The sequence below is a fragment of the Agelaius tricolor genome, unplaced genomic scaffold, assembly GCF_023055355.1.
Source record: "Agelaius tricolor isolate 1412-34295 unplaced genomic scaffold, bAgeTri1.0.p SCAF_21, whole genome shotgun sequence".
Classification (NCBI taxonomy): Eukaryota; Metazoa; Chordata; class Aves; order Passeriformes; family Icteridae; genus Agelaius; species Agelaius tricolor.
In genome coordinates, this window is record NW_027269281.1 from 12,656,005 (window position 1) to 12,674,664 (window position 18,660).

At 49.2% G+C, this 18,660-nt stretch overlaps 1 long non-coding RNA gene across 1 annotated transcript in view; it reads right to left on the minus strand.

The window, feature by feature from the left end:
• Nucleotides 1-16,827, minus strand: part of LOC139599004 (uncharacterized) — a 303,139-nt gene extending 286,312 nt beyond the window's left edge. Inside the window, exon 1 of the long non-coding RNA XR_011682133.1 lies at nt 16,668-16,827. This is a non-coding gene — a long non-coding RNA (uncharacterized lncRNA). The remainder of the gene's footprint in view (nt 1-16,667) is intronic.
• Between the last annotated feature and the right edge of the window lie 1,833 nt (nt 16,828-18,660).

An 18,660-nucleotide genomic window follows, 5' to 3' on the forward strand; every position in this document is an offset into this window, starting at 1 on the left:
GCACCACTACCTAGCAAGCAAAGCTGAAATCCTGAGAGCTTGCAATCACAATAGAGCTGATAATCACCATGCTTGCTAGATGGTAGCCCCGCAGCGTTGGCATGAGAGAGCTAGCTTTGGGCACCCGGTCCCTACTCAGGGACTGAGCTCCTGAGCCCTATTGCTCTGCTTTATGATAAGGCCAAATCTGAGGCTTTATTACTACGTTACATTACTACTATAAAACTATATCACACTAACGAAAAACCCGTGACCCTTTCTGACAGTCACGACACAGCTTTGACCTAATTGGTCAATCGATCCAAACAACCATCACCAGAGTCCAATTAACAAATCCCTTTTGTTACACAATCTCCATAACACATTCCACATGTGCCAAACAACAGGAGCAGCAAATAGAGATAAGAATTGTTTTCTCTCTCTGAGCTTTCTCACTGCCTTCCCCAGGAAAAATCCTGTCAGAGAGAATTATGTCTCTCTCTGTTCAAAGAGTATGTGAATACCACAACCACTACCCTTCTTTTCTTTTTAATGCTAGAGGTAGTAATCTGTTTGACAGACAAAGTGTAATTGGAAAGCTTACTGGGCAGATTATTTTCTTCTGTGTCATCTGGTTGACCCTCCTCATCCAGGGCTTCATACCTATTCTGAAGTGGCACCTGGGTAGGTGATGGGAGTTGGGAGGAATTTTTATTACCTCCCCGAGTAAGGACCACTTTCCACTCCCTTTCATCCACCAGGTGTCCTCCTATTGCCTGATGGTAGGACGCATGGGAGTCCTCTGACTCCTGGTGGGCTTCTCTCAGGGATGGAAAGGTAAAACTCCACCAGTCTATTTCCCTTTAACTTTCTCTAATGCTCCTTAGTCTTTCTACTTCCTCCTTAAGCTCGGCCACCAGCAAAAGGAGATAATTCACCCGTTCGCACCACAGGCAGGTGTCTTTTGCAATGTCCCCTGGTACTACTGACAAGCTCAAACACTCCTCACAGGAAGGGGTCTGGACAAATGCTTCCTTCTTTGAAGGTTCTGTTTGGCTAGGTACATATTTACTAGCTGTAGATTTTGATTGTGTAATGACCATTGCTGAAAAAAACCCAAACCAACCAAATTTCAACACAAAACAAACTAAAAACCCCACTAGCAGGCAGATGCCTGCAACCCTGCCTGCTTGCTCTGCCTGTGCCAACTGCTGCACAAACTGCTGTGCCACGTCCTCAGAGACATGTCACACCCCTGTTCACCACACTCTGGGTTGCCACACTCCCTAGAGCCCTTTTTTAATCACACCACCACTGGCCAGAGGAAACCTCGCACTGTGCCTACACCTGAGTAGCTTTCCTGCTGCACAATGGCTTCCAGCTCCTCCTGGTTTTTGTCCATACTGCTGCATTGCTGTTAGATGCCCTTCAGCTGGGCTATCGATTTCACCCTCGACACTGGCCTGCTGCCCATAGGCTTGTCTCTGGCGAGCCTGGTTTTGTCCCCTTCCCCCTTCAAACCTTGTTTAGAGCCCTCTCAATCAGCCCTGCCAATTCACAGGCTAGAAGCCTTTTCCTCCTTTTAGACAGGTGAACACCATCAGTCTCCAGCAGGCTCAATGCCATATAAACTGCCCCATGATCAAAAAAGCCAAAATTCCACCAATGGCACCAGTCTTTAAGTTGCATGTTTTTCAGGTGTGTTCCCCTGTTCCTTTCAGTATTCTTCCCTCTAGCAAAGGGATTGAGGAAAACAGCTCCTGAATATCTGTCCCTTCAACTAGTCACTCCAGTGCCATGAAGTCCCTTTTGATTGCCCTTGGACTTCTTTCTTTGAGCTCATCATTGCCAACCTATAGCCAACAGTGGGTAATAATCAGAGGTTAGTGATGTGACATAGAAATGTGCCCCAAGCTGTTTGATCCCTGGGTGGTCAGGCATGTGGGAGGACTTGGGCAGATGCCTGTAACTCTTATCACCTCCAGTAGCCTGGGATTTTATGCCTGAACAGATATGTAATCCTATTGAATTGGTATACCACTTACTTTACAGAAGGGTGACCCTGTGAGATCCAGTAACTCCTAACATTGCTTTGGGGCTTGACCTATGCCTCTCAAGCTTCTTTCCAGCACCATCAGAGGAGCAGGGGAAGGAAGGTCTCTGCATCTGAGGACAACATGGCTGAGACAGCAACCCGAACACCAGCTATAGTCATTTCCCCAGTAGTCAAAAAACCCCCAATGGATGCAGAGGTTGATGAGTCCATCCAATCTGTTAGAAAGGGAGGAGGAGGAGGAAGAGGAAGATGAAGCAGAAGAGGAAGAGGAGGAGGAGGAGGAAGAACCCCAGGTGCACATGGCATGGCACTCTAGGATTCCTCGTGTGACCAGGAGGAGGATATATGAAAGTGGGATGGTGTGTCTTCCTCAAAGCTATAAGCTGGTATACGTGAACTGCAGGGGAAGACATCTGCTAAGGCTGACACACTCTGGTTGCTACTAAGAGATTGGAAGGAAAGCAGCAATCCCCCAGATTGCCTCTCCTCCTGATCTTGGTGATGGGACTTCTGGTCTGATACTGCAGGATTCAGATTGTAAATATTCTGACCAGGAAGAAATGAAAACAATAATAGGATTTCCTGGACTCTGTGGATTCGATGATCTGGCACATCATATCCACAGGAGTATATGGCTCTAGTGTACACTGGTACACAGTATACCCTAATGCCATCCAGGTACAAGGGATCAGAACTTACCTGGATTTTGGGAGTGGCAGGATGATCCCATTAATTGTCTCTGTCTAGGTAAGCTGTTAAGATAGAAGTGGCAGTGTCTTTTCTCTTCTCCATGACTCATCCCTGATAACTCCCTATCTCCACTAATGAGCCATCTAGATCTCTAAGCATGACTCATAGAATTACATCATTGTGGAAGTTTGCAGGCAGCCCCAGCATGGGAAGAGACGAGAATCTTGACTCCATGTTTCAGAAGGCTAATTTATTATTTTATGATACATATATTATATTAAAAGAAAAAGATATATTAAAACTATACTAAAAGAATAGAAGAAAGGATTTCATCAGAAAGCTTGAAAGAGAAGCAAGTGGAACAATAACAAAAGCTTGTGACTCCCAGAGAGTCCAAGCCAGCTGACTGTGATTGCCCATTAATTAGAAACAACCAACATGGGCCAATCAAAGATGCACCTGTTGCATTCCACAGCAGCAGATAATTATTGTTTACATTTTGTTCCTGACGCCTCTCAGCTTCTCAGGAGAAAAATCCTGGCAAAGGGATTTTTCAGAAAATGTCTGTGACATGTCACCCTTTTTATTTAAATTAAATTAAAAAGAAATGTGTTTGTAATTTCATCTGCTGGGCCCATGCAGAAGAGAGAACAAACACTTGAGAGGTTATCTGTTGCCAATCAAAACCTCAATCAAGTGCTGATGTGGAATGATCAAGGAAATTCTTCACCTGTAGAACATCAAATTCTCTCATATCACTAAAACAATCTTACAATATAAGAAAATGCAAAAACAATGCAAAGAAAGTTCATTGCTTCAAGTCCAAACAGCTGAGTTTCAGGAGAAAGTCCATGGACTGGAGATGTTTCTCTTTGACATCTCTGGAAGTCCCTTTTGGTCCTGAAACAGGCTTGCAGAATCCTGAAACAACAAATTGCTAAAGAAAATCCATCAATAGTTATCAAAATCCATTGACAGTTATCAAACAATTTTGAGAAAATTTCTGGAATGTCCTGGCCACAGCCCTTAATTGAACCACTTGGGCTAAGGCTAATTTTTGGCTTTTCAATGCTTTTGAGCTGCTAGCTCTTTCAACTCTTTTTATTTAATTCTTAAATTTTGTTTTGTTCTGTTGTTTTGTTTTTGAAAGAACAGCAGCAGAGAGGAGCCTCTAGGACCCCGCGGGGGCCCTGGCCCTCCTGGATGGATCAGGAATCCCAGACCCAGCCCACAGAACAGTGGCCCAGGTCCTGACAGGGGAAGCAAAGCCCCCAAAACCAACAGCCGGCGGGGCGGAGGCCCTGGCCCAGGGAACTGAGCCAAATGGCCCAGACCTGGCCCGCGAGGTGGGCTGTGTGTTCTCACAACCCAGCACCCTTCTGCCAATGCCTGGGCAGCACGAGTGACCAAATGTCTCCTCCCCCGTGAACCACCGGCGCATACTGACAGTTGGGGAAGAGAAGGTTTCCCAGGGAACACCACCCCGGATCTGGGGGTGCTTTGTCCCCACAGCAAGCGAGCGATGCTCGCTTTCCGCTGTTTCTCTTGCATCTGCAATGCAAATGCAAAAAGTGTTCCCACTTTCTGCCCCCTGGCACCATCCCGACCCCCTTCAGGCTCGGGACCAGAGGCAGAACTTTCAGGAACCACCTCCCCCACTCCGCTGGGGGGCGCGAGGGATGCCGGGCATTCCAACCCCCAACGAGAAACCCCCGACCAAACGTGAATTGGCCCGCGAAAAAAGCTGTGTCCCACAAAAACACTAAGTTTGAAAGTGTTCACTCTTGCAGCACCAGTTAAAAGCAGGCGAGCTGGGCTGCTGCCGCTGCAGGACAGGCTGATCACAGGGTCTGACGCAGATGCTGCAGTGGAGGACGGGGTCCCCGAAGGTGGCAGAACTGCTGAGGGGGCCGGTGGGGGCAGCGGGGTCGCCAGGGCCAGAGGGAGCACATTCCCTGCCGGGCTGGAGGCAGCAGCCACATCTTCTCCAGGTTCCGGAAGCTGCAGTGCAGGTGCAGACAGCAGAGCTGGCGGAGGCGGCAGGACAGCCGGGGGGGTGGCGGGGCCACGGGGTCGGCCCCCGGGGCATCCTCAGGCAGGCGGACATCCTCGGAGACACACCCCTTCTCTGAGACAGACTGCCGCCGATCGCTGCTGCTGTCTATTGCGTTGCCTAGCAACACAGAGACAGGCTCTTGTTGATCATCGCTTATGAACATCTGTGTGGCGAGGGGGAGTGGGCTAAGCCTGAGAACCAAGCTCGAGTGTTATCAAAATTCATTTTAGATAAGATTTCAAAAGCTGCGGATAAGGCTTTTAACCAGCTACCAACTGCTGAAGCTAGTAGTAGTTTCCTTGACATTAAACAGTCTCCTTCAAAAAGTTTCTTGCAGTTTGTCAACGGGCTCCGTGCACAGGTTGAAAGACAAGTGCGGGACCCCAAGACACAAGTGGAGATAGTGAAAGAGATGGCACAGAGGAATGCCAATGAAGTCTGCAGCAGGGTGCTCCTGGGACTGCCTCTCAACCCCCCACCTACACTGGCAGAGATGATCGAAGCATGTGCTAGGTAAGGCGGAACTGTTTGCTGCACGGGAGGCGTGGTCAAGGCCAACAAACCCAGAGACTGTGGCAGCTGTATCTCCAGGACTCAGGAGGCAACAGATGTCACCAGAACAACTTCAACATGTCATTTGCTTCATATGCAAAAAACCAGGACACTGCCCAAGACTGCCCCCAAAGCCAGCAACAAAAGACACCCTTCACACCAAAAAATCTAGGACACTAGTGCCTGCCCGCCCCGCGCCACGACATAAATGCAGTGGGCTTCCTTAAGGGGAAAACCTCCCTCAAAACAGAAAAGGGAAGCGGGGTGCAGGAAAGCAAAATAACTGTATGCAGGATAAAATCTGGTGGCCTCACAAGCGTTTCCAGCTTGTGACCACCAAAGCTTTTGTGTTCAGGTCTACCCAGTGGACAGTCATTGGAGGGGACCTACCAGAGGACTCGCAGAACTTGACAAAAGATTGCACAAGATTGGTGTCGTGGTTTGAGAGGAAGTAAGTTTTCTGGGATGCTGTGGTCACATCAATGGGTGCTCAGATTTTAATATTGGCACCTGGTGTGGCCACTGGGGACAATGGATACGCCTCTGAGAACACAGGGGTTAAAAAGCAGAGCACTCCTGTGGGAAGTTCTCTTGGGTTTCGGCGAGGAAAGAGTTCGGATCTCTCCCCCGTCCAGCTGCTGCTGCTGGGCGGGGGAGGGGGAAGCCATGCGTCTGGGTGAGGTAGGCCTGGGCCTTGGACAGAGATGGGAGGTGAAGAGGCCCTGGCATGGAAGGGTGGGAGAAGCACCAGGAGGTATCGGGCAGCCCCCCCCAGAAGAGAGAGAGAGTACAGCCTGTGACTGCTACCTTGAAACTTGATAACATGTGCCGGCAGCACAGCCGAGGGCGGGGGGGTGGTGGGGGGTGCAGCGAGAAGGTGTCCGGCCGCTGTGGGAGTCTCCGGGCGGTCAGAGCCCGAGCTTTTAACCCTTTTTTGGACAATGAAAACTTTGCAGAACATTAACCTTTCTTAGAAGAGAGAGAGAGATGAAATAGAGGAAGAAATGGGCAAGTATGATGAAGGTTCGTGCAAGTGAAAGATGCCAGAAGAGTAGAGAAGAATCTTAGGTGGGAAGAGATGATGGAGTAGCTTTTGCTGGACTCTTCTTGTTATAGCCATGGACAGAACCATGTTTCCTTGTGACACAGAGACTGCATCCAGGGGGAGGCGATGGCTCAGAGCCAAGAGGGTTCAGTGTGGGTACCCTTCGGCCCCAGGGGGTGAAATTTGGGGGGGCCAGGTGTCCCAAAGGTGAGACTGTGCTCTTTTTGGAACGGGACAAAGCATCCTTAAAAGGACAACCCTAGAAGCAGCTCTGGTCCATGTTCAGTGGTGAGAGCACTGGACATGGAAAGAAGAGGTCACGACGGCAGATGTTTTCCAGGCAGTGCCACGAGTGACATGGAAACACACAAGGTTTCAACAGTGTTTCCAGGGGAAGCCTATGGCACAAGAAGGACTCCTCTCCTCTTGATGAATTGAGAATTGATTATCTAAAGGGTGGTGATGGACCGAGAGTTGGAATTTGGGTGATGGATGTATTGGAATTTGGTGGGGGGAGGAGGAAATGTTTTTGGAAGGTTTTCATTTTCCCTGTGTGTTTCTTTTTACTTATAGTTGTAGTTTAGTTAATAAAGTTTTCTTTATTTCTAAGTGGGAGCCTGCTTTGCTTATTCCTGGTCACATCTCACAGCAGACACCAGGGAGAGTGTATTTTCATGGGGGCACTGGCATTGCGCCAGCGTCAAACCATGACAATTGAACAGTGAGTACTTTGTTATTGGGGACACCGCACACATACCCATGGAGATTGAGGTGGCTCCCATGACCGTCAAAGGGGGCATACCTAACCTCATTCTCCTGGCGCGTTGTCCACAGCCACCCTTCTATTTGGCCAAGAGGCAAATCATTGCCCAGGCCATTCCTGTTCCAGCAGAAATTTCAGTAGATGACAAGGCACCAGGTGTATACTGGGCAGAAGTGGTTGGCGAGGACAAACCCATTATGGGATGCAACCTAATGCGTGGAGCAGAACATCTCCACGTGGAAAGGTAGCTTGACACAGGGGCAGATGTGACAATCATACCTGAAAGGTTGTGGCTGTCACATTGGGATTTGCAGCCCATGGCTGGTAAAATCCAAGGTGTAGGAGAAGTCATATTGGTAAAGATATCGAAAAGCATCGTGCAAATTGAGGGACCAGATGGAAAGTTGGCCAGTGTCCGCCTGTTTGTCACTGATCACAAAGCTCCCTTGTGGGGGGTAGAGACACCATGTCGCAGTGGGAGGTCAAATTGGTCATCCCTAAGACACCCCACGATTTTTAGAAGCGGCCACTGTGGAGCCCTCTGTCCACAAGTTAACATGGCTAAAAAATGATCCAGTCTGGGTAAAACAGTGACCACTCAGTAATGAAAAGATAGAGGTGCTCGAGGAGCTTGTGGAAGAACAATTGGCTAAAGGACACATTGAAGAGTCATCTAGCTGCTGGAATTCCCTGGTCTTTGTAATAAAAAAGCCAGGGAAGGATAAGTGGCGGCTCCACCATGATTTAAGAAAAATAAACAATAGAATTGTGGACATGGGGTCTCTCCAACCAGGGATGCCCTCCTCAACTATGCTCCCCCAAAATTGGCAATTGGCTGTCCTAGACATCAAGGACTGTTTCTTCCATATTCCCCTACACCTGGAAGATGCACCACGGTTTGCCTTCTTGGTTCCGAACATCAATCGAGAAGCCCCAATGAAGTGTTACCACTGGAAAGTATTGCCTCAAGGGATGAAATGCAGTCCATCCATCTGCCAGTGATACGTGGCTTCATTGCTGGCCCCAGTGGGCCCCCAGAAAAAAGAGGCAATCATCCTACACTACATGGATGATGTGCTTGTGTGCGCCCCCAATGACATAATACTCCAAGACACACTTGACCTAGTGGGTAAAGTTTTAACCTCTGCTGGATTCCAACTGCAGGAAGACAAGGTTCAGAGGATGCCACCTTGGAAGTACCTGGGCTGGGAAATCCCTGCACAGACCATTGTTCCACAGAATTTGAAAATTAGGAGTGATCCAAAAACCCTAGCAGATCTCCATTCATTGTGTGAGTCTATAACTGGGTCAGGCCTTGGCTAGGCCTCACCAACGAGGACCTAGCTCCCCTTCTCAATTTATTGAAAGGAGAGGGAGAGCTAGCCTCTCCCAGGGAACTGACCCCAGAGGCAAAAGCCGCCCTCCAAAAAGTGCAGAAAGCTTTAGCCGAGAGGCAGGCTCATCATTATCAGCCCAAGCTGCCTTTCAAATTCATTGTTTTGGGGGAGTTACCACACATACACGGGTGTTGGGGAGGATGAAACAGGAAAGCCTTATAAATATGATTGTCTGGCAAAAAATTTTGAGAGTATAGAAACTATAAGCGAGATTGAAATGAAAGCAAGCTTTGAGATCCCTTAGTTACTGAACAATGGGAAAACAATGCTGTGGCTGCTGAAGGTAATCCCCTTTTGATGAAACAAGACCCTCTGCAAGCAGGCAGGTCCAAGGGTCCAGCAGACCCTGCCAGCTTGGCAGAAGGGGTCCAAAGAGTAGTTTTTAGGGTTTAAAATGTAGGACAGTATGGTAATGTAGTGATTCTTATAGGCTGTATGGAAATGCTATAGGATTTGTATGTTGTACTAGATTGGTTAATGAGAATCAGAATATTCAACACAGAAGATGATTTATTATATTGTAACAGGAACTTCGCTCACTTACTTTCCATACTCTTACTTACTTACTCACTTACTTTCTATACCCTTACTTTTGCCTCTTAGCTCTTACCCCTTTTACTCTCTTATGCTTTTACACTCTTATCCTCCCATCCTCTCTACCCCTCTCTTCTCTCGGGCCTGCTCCGAGCTGCAGCTGGCAGCTCCCAGCAGGGCCCTGCACCCACGCACTTTGTAATAAACTGCAAGTGCCACGATCTGGCTTCAGAGATCTCTCGTCTCCATCCATCCCGACCGTGCTGATCCCCCCATCACTCCTACACACGGGTTGATATTCCAGTGGTTTAAAGGGCAGAAGGATTCACTTCTAATCATAGAGTGGGTTTTCCTCTCCCATCAGAGATCCAAAACCATCACACAGCCACAGGAGCTGATAGCTCAGCTGATCCGGAAGGCCAGGGTAAGATTGCGTGAGCTAGCTGGTTGTGACTTCCAGTGTATTCACCTTCCAGTCGCACTTTCTAAGAAGGGAAAGAACTCTCCCGAGACGTTGACTGAAAAGATGCTCGAGGACCTGCTCCAGAGCAATGCCAGTCTCCAGCTATCTCTGGACAGCTACAGTGGACAGGCATCAGTCCAGGCCCCATCACACAAGCTGTTCAATGAGGAATTCCACCTCATTGCTCCTGAGAAAAGGAGTCCTAGGCCACTCAAGGTGCTTACAGTGTTCACTGATGTGTCCAGGGCATCCCACAAGTCGGTGATGACCTGGAAAAATCCCCAGACCCAGCATTGGGAAGCTGATGTTGAGTTTGTGGAGGCGTGGCCCCAGATCACTGAACTGGCTGCAGTCGTGAGAGCCTTTGAGAAGTTCTCGGAGCCAATTAATTTGGTTACCGATTCAGCCTACATGGCGGGAATAGTGTCCAGGGCGGAGCAGGCAGTTCTCAAAGACATCGAGAACAAGCATCTCTTCAGGTTGCTCTCAAAACTAATTTATTTAGTTTTGCAGCAGGAGCACCCCTTCTATGTGATGCGTGTGAGGTCACACACTGATTTGCCAGACGAGGTCGCAGAAGGTAATAGCAAAGCAGATTCCCTTGCTGTCCCAGCAGAAATGGCACGCCTTCCGGACGTCTTTCAACAGGCAAAGCTAAGTCACCAGCAATACCATCAAAATGTTCCAGGTCTAATCTGTCAGTTCCAGCTAACACAAAGTCAGTCTCGAGCCATTGTGGCCACCTGTCCCAATTGCCAGCTTCAGGCAGTGCCATCCCTGGTTGTTGGGGTTAACCCCCAAGGCCTTGAGAGCTGCAAAGTGTGGCAGACAGACATCACGCACATTCCCAGCTTTGGTTGCATGAAATATGTGCATGTCAGCTGTCGCAGACATCTTTTTATGAAAATCCTTTTCTTAGGATTTTTTCCTGCTGAGAAGCTGAGAGGTTTCAGCAACAAAATGTAAATGGTTATCTGCTGCTGTGGAATGCAACAGGTGCGTCTGTGATTGGCCCATCTTCGATGTTTACAATTAATGGCCAACCACAGCCCAGTTAGCTTGGACTCTCTGTCCGAGACACAGACCTTTGTTATTCATTCCTTTCTATTCTTAGCTAGCCTTCTGAGATGAAATTTTTCCTTCTATTCTTTAGTATAGTTATAATGTAATATATATCATAAAATAATAAATCAAGCCTTCTGAAATATGGAGTCAGATCTATGTCTCTTCCCTCATCCTGAAAACCCCTGTGACCACTGTCACAGTCAGCATAGATACATACGTGGGTGCGGTTTATGCCTCTGCCCATGCAGGGGAAAGGGCTGTGCATGCCAAACAACATTTGGTGCAAGCCTTTTCAGTATTGGGGATCCCTAGGGAGATTAGGACTGACAATGACCCAGCGTATGTCTCCAAGGAGTTCCTAGAGTTTGTCCAGCAGTGGGGAGTGGAGCATATGACAGGCATTCCCCACTCCCCCACAGGTCAAGCTGTGATCGAGCGTGCCCACCATACACTCAAAGAAGTCCTGGCTAGGCAGGGCAATTCTGCAGCGTGGATGACACCACAACAAAAGCTCTGCAAAGCCCTGTTTACCATCAATTTTTTGAATTGTTCATTTGAAAACATGAATCCTCCAGTAATACATCATTTCAATAATAACAATTGGTTTAAGTTGTCACAGCATCCACCAGTTCTCATTAAGGACCCAGAATTTGGGAAACCAAGGGTCCTTATGAGCTCGTCACCTGGGGGGGGCTGATTACACTTGTGAATTCACCCCCTCAGGCCCTTGATGGATAGCCCAAAAGTGGGTAAAACCTTTTGTCCCCAAAAATCCAGCTCCAGCAGACAGGGATGAGAAGCAAGCAGCTGTCACCTCAAAGAGAAGATGCTGCCAGAAAAAGGAGGAAGAATCTTCCTAAAAGAGTTATCTGCATTCCGGCAGACCCATGAACTTGAATATGGTTTTTCTTTTTTTTTTAATGTTTGTTTTCCTTTGTAGAAAAGAAAATCTACCTCCCACCTAACCTCGCGATGAGCCCTGTCCGAGTTGTCATCCTGTTCGCACTGAGAAGTCTGACAGCTGCATGGATCGTTCCTCAGCCACACCAAAACATCTGGGTGACCCTGGCACAGATGCTCCAACAGGAAAATATATGCCTGTCCACAGCAGCAGCGAAAGACCCAATGTCTACCTGCCTGGTAGGGATTCCATTGCAAGCTGGAGAGTCCACAGACAAGTTAGGTACACCTATACCTCACCCAAGTCCCAAACCAAATCACACACAACCACACAATATCCGTCACCAGCGAGCTGTAATGATTAAAAACCCCTTAGAGGAGCGGCTGCTGAAGTTACCCAGAGCTGCTCAGGAGCCTCAAGGGTTAGAGCTGTTGGGTTCCTCCCCTGCACCATACTGCATACACTTCTTCTTTATCCCACATTCCAACACCAAACCTTTTAATAACATTAAACAGTATCGAGAAGAATTCACTGCCAAAAGGTGGTGTAAGGTTTTAAGCCGTGTTGCAGCAGACAATCTGTAGCATTCACATCCCAAAAGAAAATTCAAGTCCAAGCAGCTGAGTTTCAGGAAAAGTCCATGGCTTGAAGATGTTCCTCTTTGCCATATCTGAAAGTTTCTTTTGGTCCTGAAACAGGCTTGCTACAGAAAAAGTCCATCAATAGTTATCAAATGTCCATTGACAGTCTTCAAACAATTTTGAGAAAATTTCTGAAATGTCTTGCCACAACTTGGGCTGAAGCCAATCCCTGCCTCTGAGCTGCTGCCAGCTCTTTCACCCTTTTTTATTTAAGTAATAAATTTTTTTTTGTTTGTTTTTTTTTTTTTTTGTTTTGTCGGAAAGAGCAGCAGCAGCAGAGGAGCCAGAGAGTGGCCCTTGGGGGCCCTGGCCCATGTGGAAGGATCAGGAACCCCAGACCTGGCCCACAGAAAGGTGGCCCAGGACCAGAAGGGGGAAGAAAAGCCCCCAAACCCAAAAGGAGGCCGGGAGGTGGCCCTGGCCCAAGCAACCAAGCCAGACAGCCCAGGCCCAGCCCCCGAGGCAGGCTCTGCATTGGCACAGACCCGCACCCTGCTGCCAGTACAGTGGCAGAAGGGGTGACCAAATGCTTCCTTTCCCCAAAATCACCGAGGCATGTCGGCAATAGGAAGACAGAAGCTGTCCCGAGAAACTTCGTCTCGGGTCTGGGGATGTCCTTTCCCCACAGCAGACAAGCGATGCTCGCTTCCTGCTGTGCCCTCTGCCTCTGCAATGCAAATGCAACAGGTGTTCCTCCCATCAGCCTCACGGCCCCACCTCCACCCCCTCTGGGCTGGGGACCAGGGGCAGAACTTTCGGGACCCACCTCCCCCTCGCCGCTGGGGCGCGCGAGGGGCGGCAGAGCAATTCGCATCCCCCAGGGGGAAACCCCGGACCAAAAACCCCCCAACCCGCCAAAAATGCTGATCTTGAAAACAGGCAGCCGCTCTGCGCCCACAGCCAGCTGTCGGGCCATGCCTCCTCCACGGAAGGACAGGCTGACGCCCTCTTCCCCTGTCCCAGCTCCCCCCGTAGGGGCAGCCCCGGGACAACCCGAAAAACTCAGGGAGGAAGTCACGCTGGATGCAGGAGGCGCCGCTGCAGCTGCCGACGGCTCCAGGGCAGTCTCTGACGCAGACACGGAGGACGAAGTCCCCGCAGGGGCGGGCAGCGGGGCCGCCTGGGGAGGCGGCGGGGGCGGCACGGGGTCGGCAGCATCTTCTGTGCCGGACATCGGCCGCAGAAGCGCAGTCGCAGAAGGCGGCGGGACGGCCGGGGGGAGCGGTGGATCGCTGTTGCCCAGCAACATCGGCGCAGCCGCGGGAAGTGGTGTCTCTGAGGCCTCAGATGCAGGCAGGGAAGCCGGCGGAACCGCGGCCGGAGCGCCCACAGGCTCCCCCGCAGGGGCGGCCGCGGGAGGGGCTGCGCGGGGAAGCGCCCGCACCCGTGGGGCGGGTTGGGGCGGAGCTTGTGGCGCTGGCCAGGGTGGTGCCCGTGGCGCCGGCCGGGGCGGCGCCGCCCACTCCCATCCCCCCTGAGAGCAACAGGATGGGGGGAAAAACGGCTCCGTCTAAGCATGCTCTGAAGATGCAGTAAAAAAAACTTCGGCTGCGGGCGAAACTTTGCCCCCCCACTGTGGTTCAGGGGGGCTGGAAAGCAGCAGATCGTCCCCCTCCAAAGGGTCTTCCCCCGGAATCGGGGGGAACGGGGCTTTGCCCTTGCAGTTAGCAATCCAGGGAAAAACAGCTGCTCTCCGTTTCAAGACTAGAAAGAGCAACAAAAAGGTTGGATAAATTGAGGGGCATCCAAACCCACGGCCCAAAAAGAATTGGAAAATGGAGTCCATACACTCCCAGACGAACATATCGAGGGCATATAGCACATTCGTAAAAAACCCAAAGAGCTTTGCCCATCGAAAAAACTCATAGAAATCTGTCTCCAACAGGAGAATTCCGTCCTCTTCACCCCATTTTTGCCAGAGGGCCATAAGTTTCTCCTCTGAAGGGGAGAATGGAACCTCATCCTCTAGGGGAGAAGTCCTCCAGATGAGCAGCCACAAACTGCGAATGGCCTCATCTTCAGGAGGGGAAAAACCAACAGTACCTTGTGACAGTGTCCAGGACTCTCTGGCTATCTGCATGGTGCTGCTGAGCTTTCTGAACATCTTCCTGGAGGCTTTTCAGAAGGTTCTCTTCGTGGTCAGCCTTGCTGTGAACTCTGTCCAAATTCGGATCTTCAGTTCTTCAGCTCCTGGCTAGAATCCACTTCTGTGGTCACTTGTGAAGCAACCATCAATGCCACACATTCGGGGATTACCCAGTGCAGCAATGCTCCTCTGGTGGTCTCACCAAGTGATGATTGTCCTCCTCAGTCGAGGGGTCACCAATTGTGACCATGGTCACAAGGGTTTTCAGGATGAAGAAGAGACGAGAATGTTGACTCCATGATCAGAAGGCTTGATTTATTATTTTATGATATATGTTACATTAAGACTATACTAAAAAGCAATAGAAAGGAAAAGGTTTCTTGAGAAGCTAGCTAAGCTAAGAATAGAAAAGGAATGAATAACAAAGATCTGTGTCTCAGACAGAGCAAGAGCCAGCTCTGCCATGAGTGGTCAAGAAATCCAAACACCCACAGGAGACCAATCACGGGTCTACCTGTTGCATTCCACAGCAGCAGATAACCATTTTTTACTTTGGTTCCTGAAACTGCAGCTTCTCACAAGGAAAAATCCTAAGAAAGGATTTTTCATGAAAGATGTCTGCGACAGGCAGGAATCCCTTCTCAGCTTTTAGGAGGGCCATGCACCATCGGGCGGTTGTCCCTGTTGACACCCAACCAAACCATGATTGGTGAGTGGACTCAAAAGAACAATTTGGTCAGCAAAATTCAAAAGAGAAGCGTTGACAATTTGGACCCAAATTGTGATGCAGAAATCTTCCATTGGGCCAAGTCAAAAAGAGTTGCTGTATCCCTGTTCCTTCCATGGGTTGCAGCAGCCAAAGCGCTAGGCGAATTGGGCCACCTAGAGTGCTGGGTAGTCAAACAGGCAAACTTGACATCCACGGCCATCAGCTCCCTCCTAGAGGACGAGGAGATTACCAGGCAGGCCACACTCCAAAATCGTGCGGCCATAGATTTCCTCCTGCTGCTGCATGGACACGAGTGCCAGGAATTTGAAGGACTGTGCTGCCTGAACCTAGCATCAAAAGCACCCAACGTCCACGTGGCTCTCCGAGAAGTGAAAAGCCTTATCGGACTTGTCAAGCAGGAATCCGAGGACTGGTTCTGCGGACTGTTCAAGGACTGGGGACTCTCGGGGTGGTGGACTTTTATAATTAGGACAATTTTGTTGGTTTTTGTTGTTCTTTTCCTAGTCATGTTAGCATTCGGTATTCTACGTTGCATACTTTTTGTCATGGTTTGACACTTGCACAATGCCAGTGCCCCCATGAAGATACCCTCTCCCTGGTAGCTGCTGTGAGATGTGACCAGGAATAAGCAAAGCAGGCTCCTACTTAGGGAAGAAAGAAAACAAAACTTTATTAACTACACTACAACTCCAAATAAAAAGGAACACACACACAGGGAAAATGAAAACCTCACAAATACATTTCCTCCTCCCCCCATCAAATTTCCAACACAATACATCTATTCCTCAAATCACCAACTCTCGGTCCAGCACCACCTTTTAGACAATCAATCCTCAGTTCATCAAGAGGAGAGGAGTCCTTCTTGTACCATGGGCTTCCCCTGGAAACACAGTCGAAGCCTCGTGTGTTTCTGTGTCCCTCGTGGCACCGCCCGGAGAACATCTGCTGTCTTGACCTCTTCCTTTTCATGTCCAGTGCTCTCACCACTGAACATGGACCAGAGCTGCTTCTAGGGTTGTCTTTTTTAAGGATGCTCTGTCCCGATCCAAAAAAGGCACAGTCTCTCCTTTGGGACACCTGTCCCCACAATCTCTCCTTTGGGACACCTGTCCCCCCCCCCCATATTTTTTCACCCCCTGGGGTCGAGGGGCACCAACACTGAACCCTCTTGGTTCTGTGGCCATTGCCTCCCCCTAGAATGCAGTCTCTGTGTCACAAGGAACATGGTTCTGTCCATGGCTGTACAAAAAGAGTCCAGCAAAAGCCACTCCATCATCTCTTCCCACTAGGATTCTTCTCTATTCTTCCACTATTTCTCACTCGCCCAGACTTCTCTCACACTTGCACATTCCTTCCTCATCTCCCACTCTGTCTTCTAGGAGAGGTCAATGATCTGTAAAGTTCTCATTCTCCAAAAAGGGGTTAAAAGCTCCTACAAGCGGCCAGCTGAACCCCCCCCATCTTCTCTGTCCCAGCCGTGCTGCCAGCACAGGCCCATGTTTATCAAGTCTCAAGGTTACAGTCTCAGGCAGTGGCTCTCTCTCTCTCTCTCTCTCTGTGTCTCTCAGGGGGGGCTGCCCGATGGCTCCCGGTGTCTCTCTCTCTCTCTTCCACCCTTCCACCCCCGGACTCAGGCCTACCTCTCCCGGCCACATGGCTTTCCCCTCCCCCTGCCCAGCCAGCATCTGGGCCGGGGGAGAGACCCGAACTCTTTCCCGCCGGAAACCCAAAAGGACCCTCCCAGGGGAGAGCTCTGCTTTTAACCCCGTGTTCTCAGAGGCGGACCCATGTCCTAAATGGCCAGGTTAAATGCCAATATTAAAGCCTGAATATCCATTGGCCAAAAACACAGCATCCCAAAAAACACATTTCCTGTCAAACCACTACACTTTTAAAGGCTATCAACGGTTTGGTCTCCACTACCTCAGAAGTCAACCTCATAGAGTTTGTGGAACTAAAGCAAATTGACAGGCCCACGAATCATGAGTGGTGGACAAATTCATAATCTGCAGCAGAAGTAGTCCAATGCATTTCCTTTTAATTTTAGTTAAAAGAAAAGGGGGAGGTGTTGTATTGCACTAAATAGTTTATTTAGTTGTTGTTTTGCACTGGGTGATGGGAAATTTGTACTGAGTATGGTACGTCACACAGATTCTTATTTCCCCTCTCCCATCACATGGTCTTTCCCTCATGCACCCCTCTGCTGTACCTCCTGGTGGTCTGTCCCCTGGTTACCCCTCCCCTCGCCCCTCCTCAATGATATCCCATTGGCTGCGGTACTATTCCCCCACCCCCATCCCGTCAGGTATAAAAGTCCACTTCAAGAAGGGCACACCCTCTTTTTCACCTGGAAGGTTTCACCTGGAAGTGTCTCCTCCCAAGCCAATAAACAGGACACCCATTCCCACGTGGAGAAGAGCGCTTCTCGTCTTTTATTCTTGTCTATGTAAGACCGTGTGGGCCAGAGTCCATAGCTAGCTGTATTGGACTCATACAACAGCCCAAGAGACACGGATTTTTACAGATGTTGTTTTGTAAGCAAGAGGGAAATTGGGATGAGGTTCCGTATGTTGATTTGTTTTTTCTATTTGCGAGATAAGCCAGAATGGCAGACTGAGTGTGGACTGATGGTGGTCAAGGCATTTGTGAGTGATAAGTATGAGATCTGTGTAAAAGGGAAGCGTTGTTTAGAACACCTGGCGTTGAAAGAAAGTTTGTGTTTGGGGAACGATATGGATGTTGATTTACAAATGGTTCTGACACGACCAAGAGAACCTGGCCCTATTCCACCTGCCCATACTTCCCCCAACCCTACTTGACCTAACCCTATTTCACCTAATCCTACTTCACCCATCTCTCTCTACCCCTCTTTCCTGCCTTCACCTTATCCTTCTTCCCCTGGAGATGATCAAAATCTAACTGTGATACAAGGAAACGGGAGAAATGTGAGTGAGGAAGATAGCAGTAGTGGGGGTGATGATAACGAATCCGCAACACTGGTATCTCATCGGATTCCGTCAAAGCTTGCCCCCATCCTGTCTAAAACAGGAGAAAACTTGGGCAGACAAAAGCGGACTGTGATTGCCCCCTTGAGACTAGGAATAGGAGCGAAGGGGTCGGTATTTGTAAAAGTACCTTTCTCTCCTGCGGACTTGGTAATTTGGAAACAGTCAGCTGGGACTTAGAGGGAAAATCCTGATAAAGTGGCAAGGGTGGTAAAAATTATCATGAAAACTCAGAATCTGGACTGGGATGATATACAAGTAATATTAGATACTTTAATGGATTCTACTGAGAAAGAGATGGTGCTTAGGGCAGCCAAGGAAAGAGTGAGAGAAGATGTCAGAAACAGGCTGGTGACGGGGACTCTAGATGATAATTTTCCAACCAAGGATCCAGGCTGGGATCCTAATACACCTGGGGGTATGCAGAAGCTAAAGAAATATCAGGAGTGGGTCCAGATAGGGGTTCAGAATGCTATATCTAAGATTGTGAATCGGTCAAAATTGTATGAGGTCAGACAGGAAAAGAAAGAATCCCCTACTGTGTTTTTGGAAAGGCTTAAAGAAGCAGTGAGAAAATATACAGATCTCCAAATAGAGCAAGGGAAGGTTCAACTCGCCCTCATATTTCTGGGGCAGTCACAGGATGATATTAGCAGGAAATTGCAAAAGTTAGAAGGGGGGAGTTGAGGAATTTGGA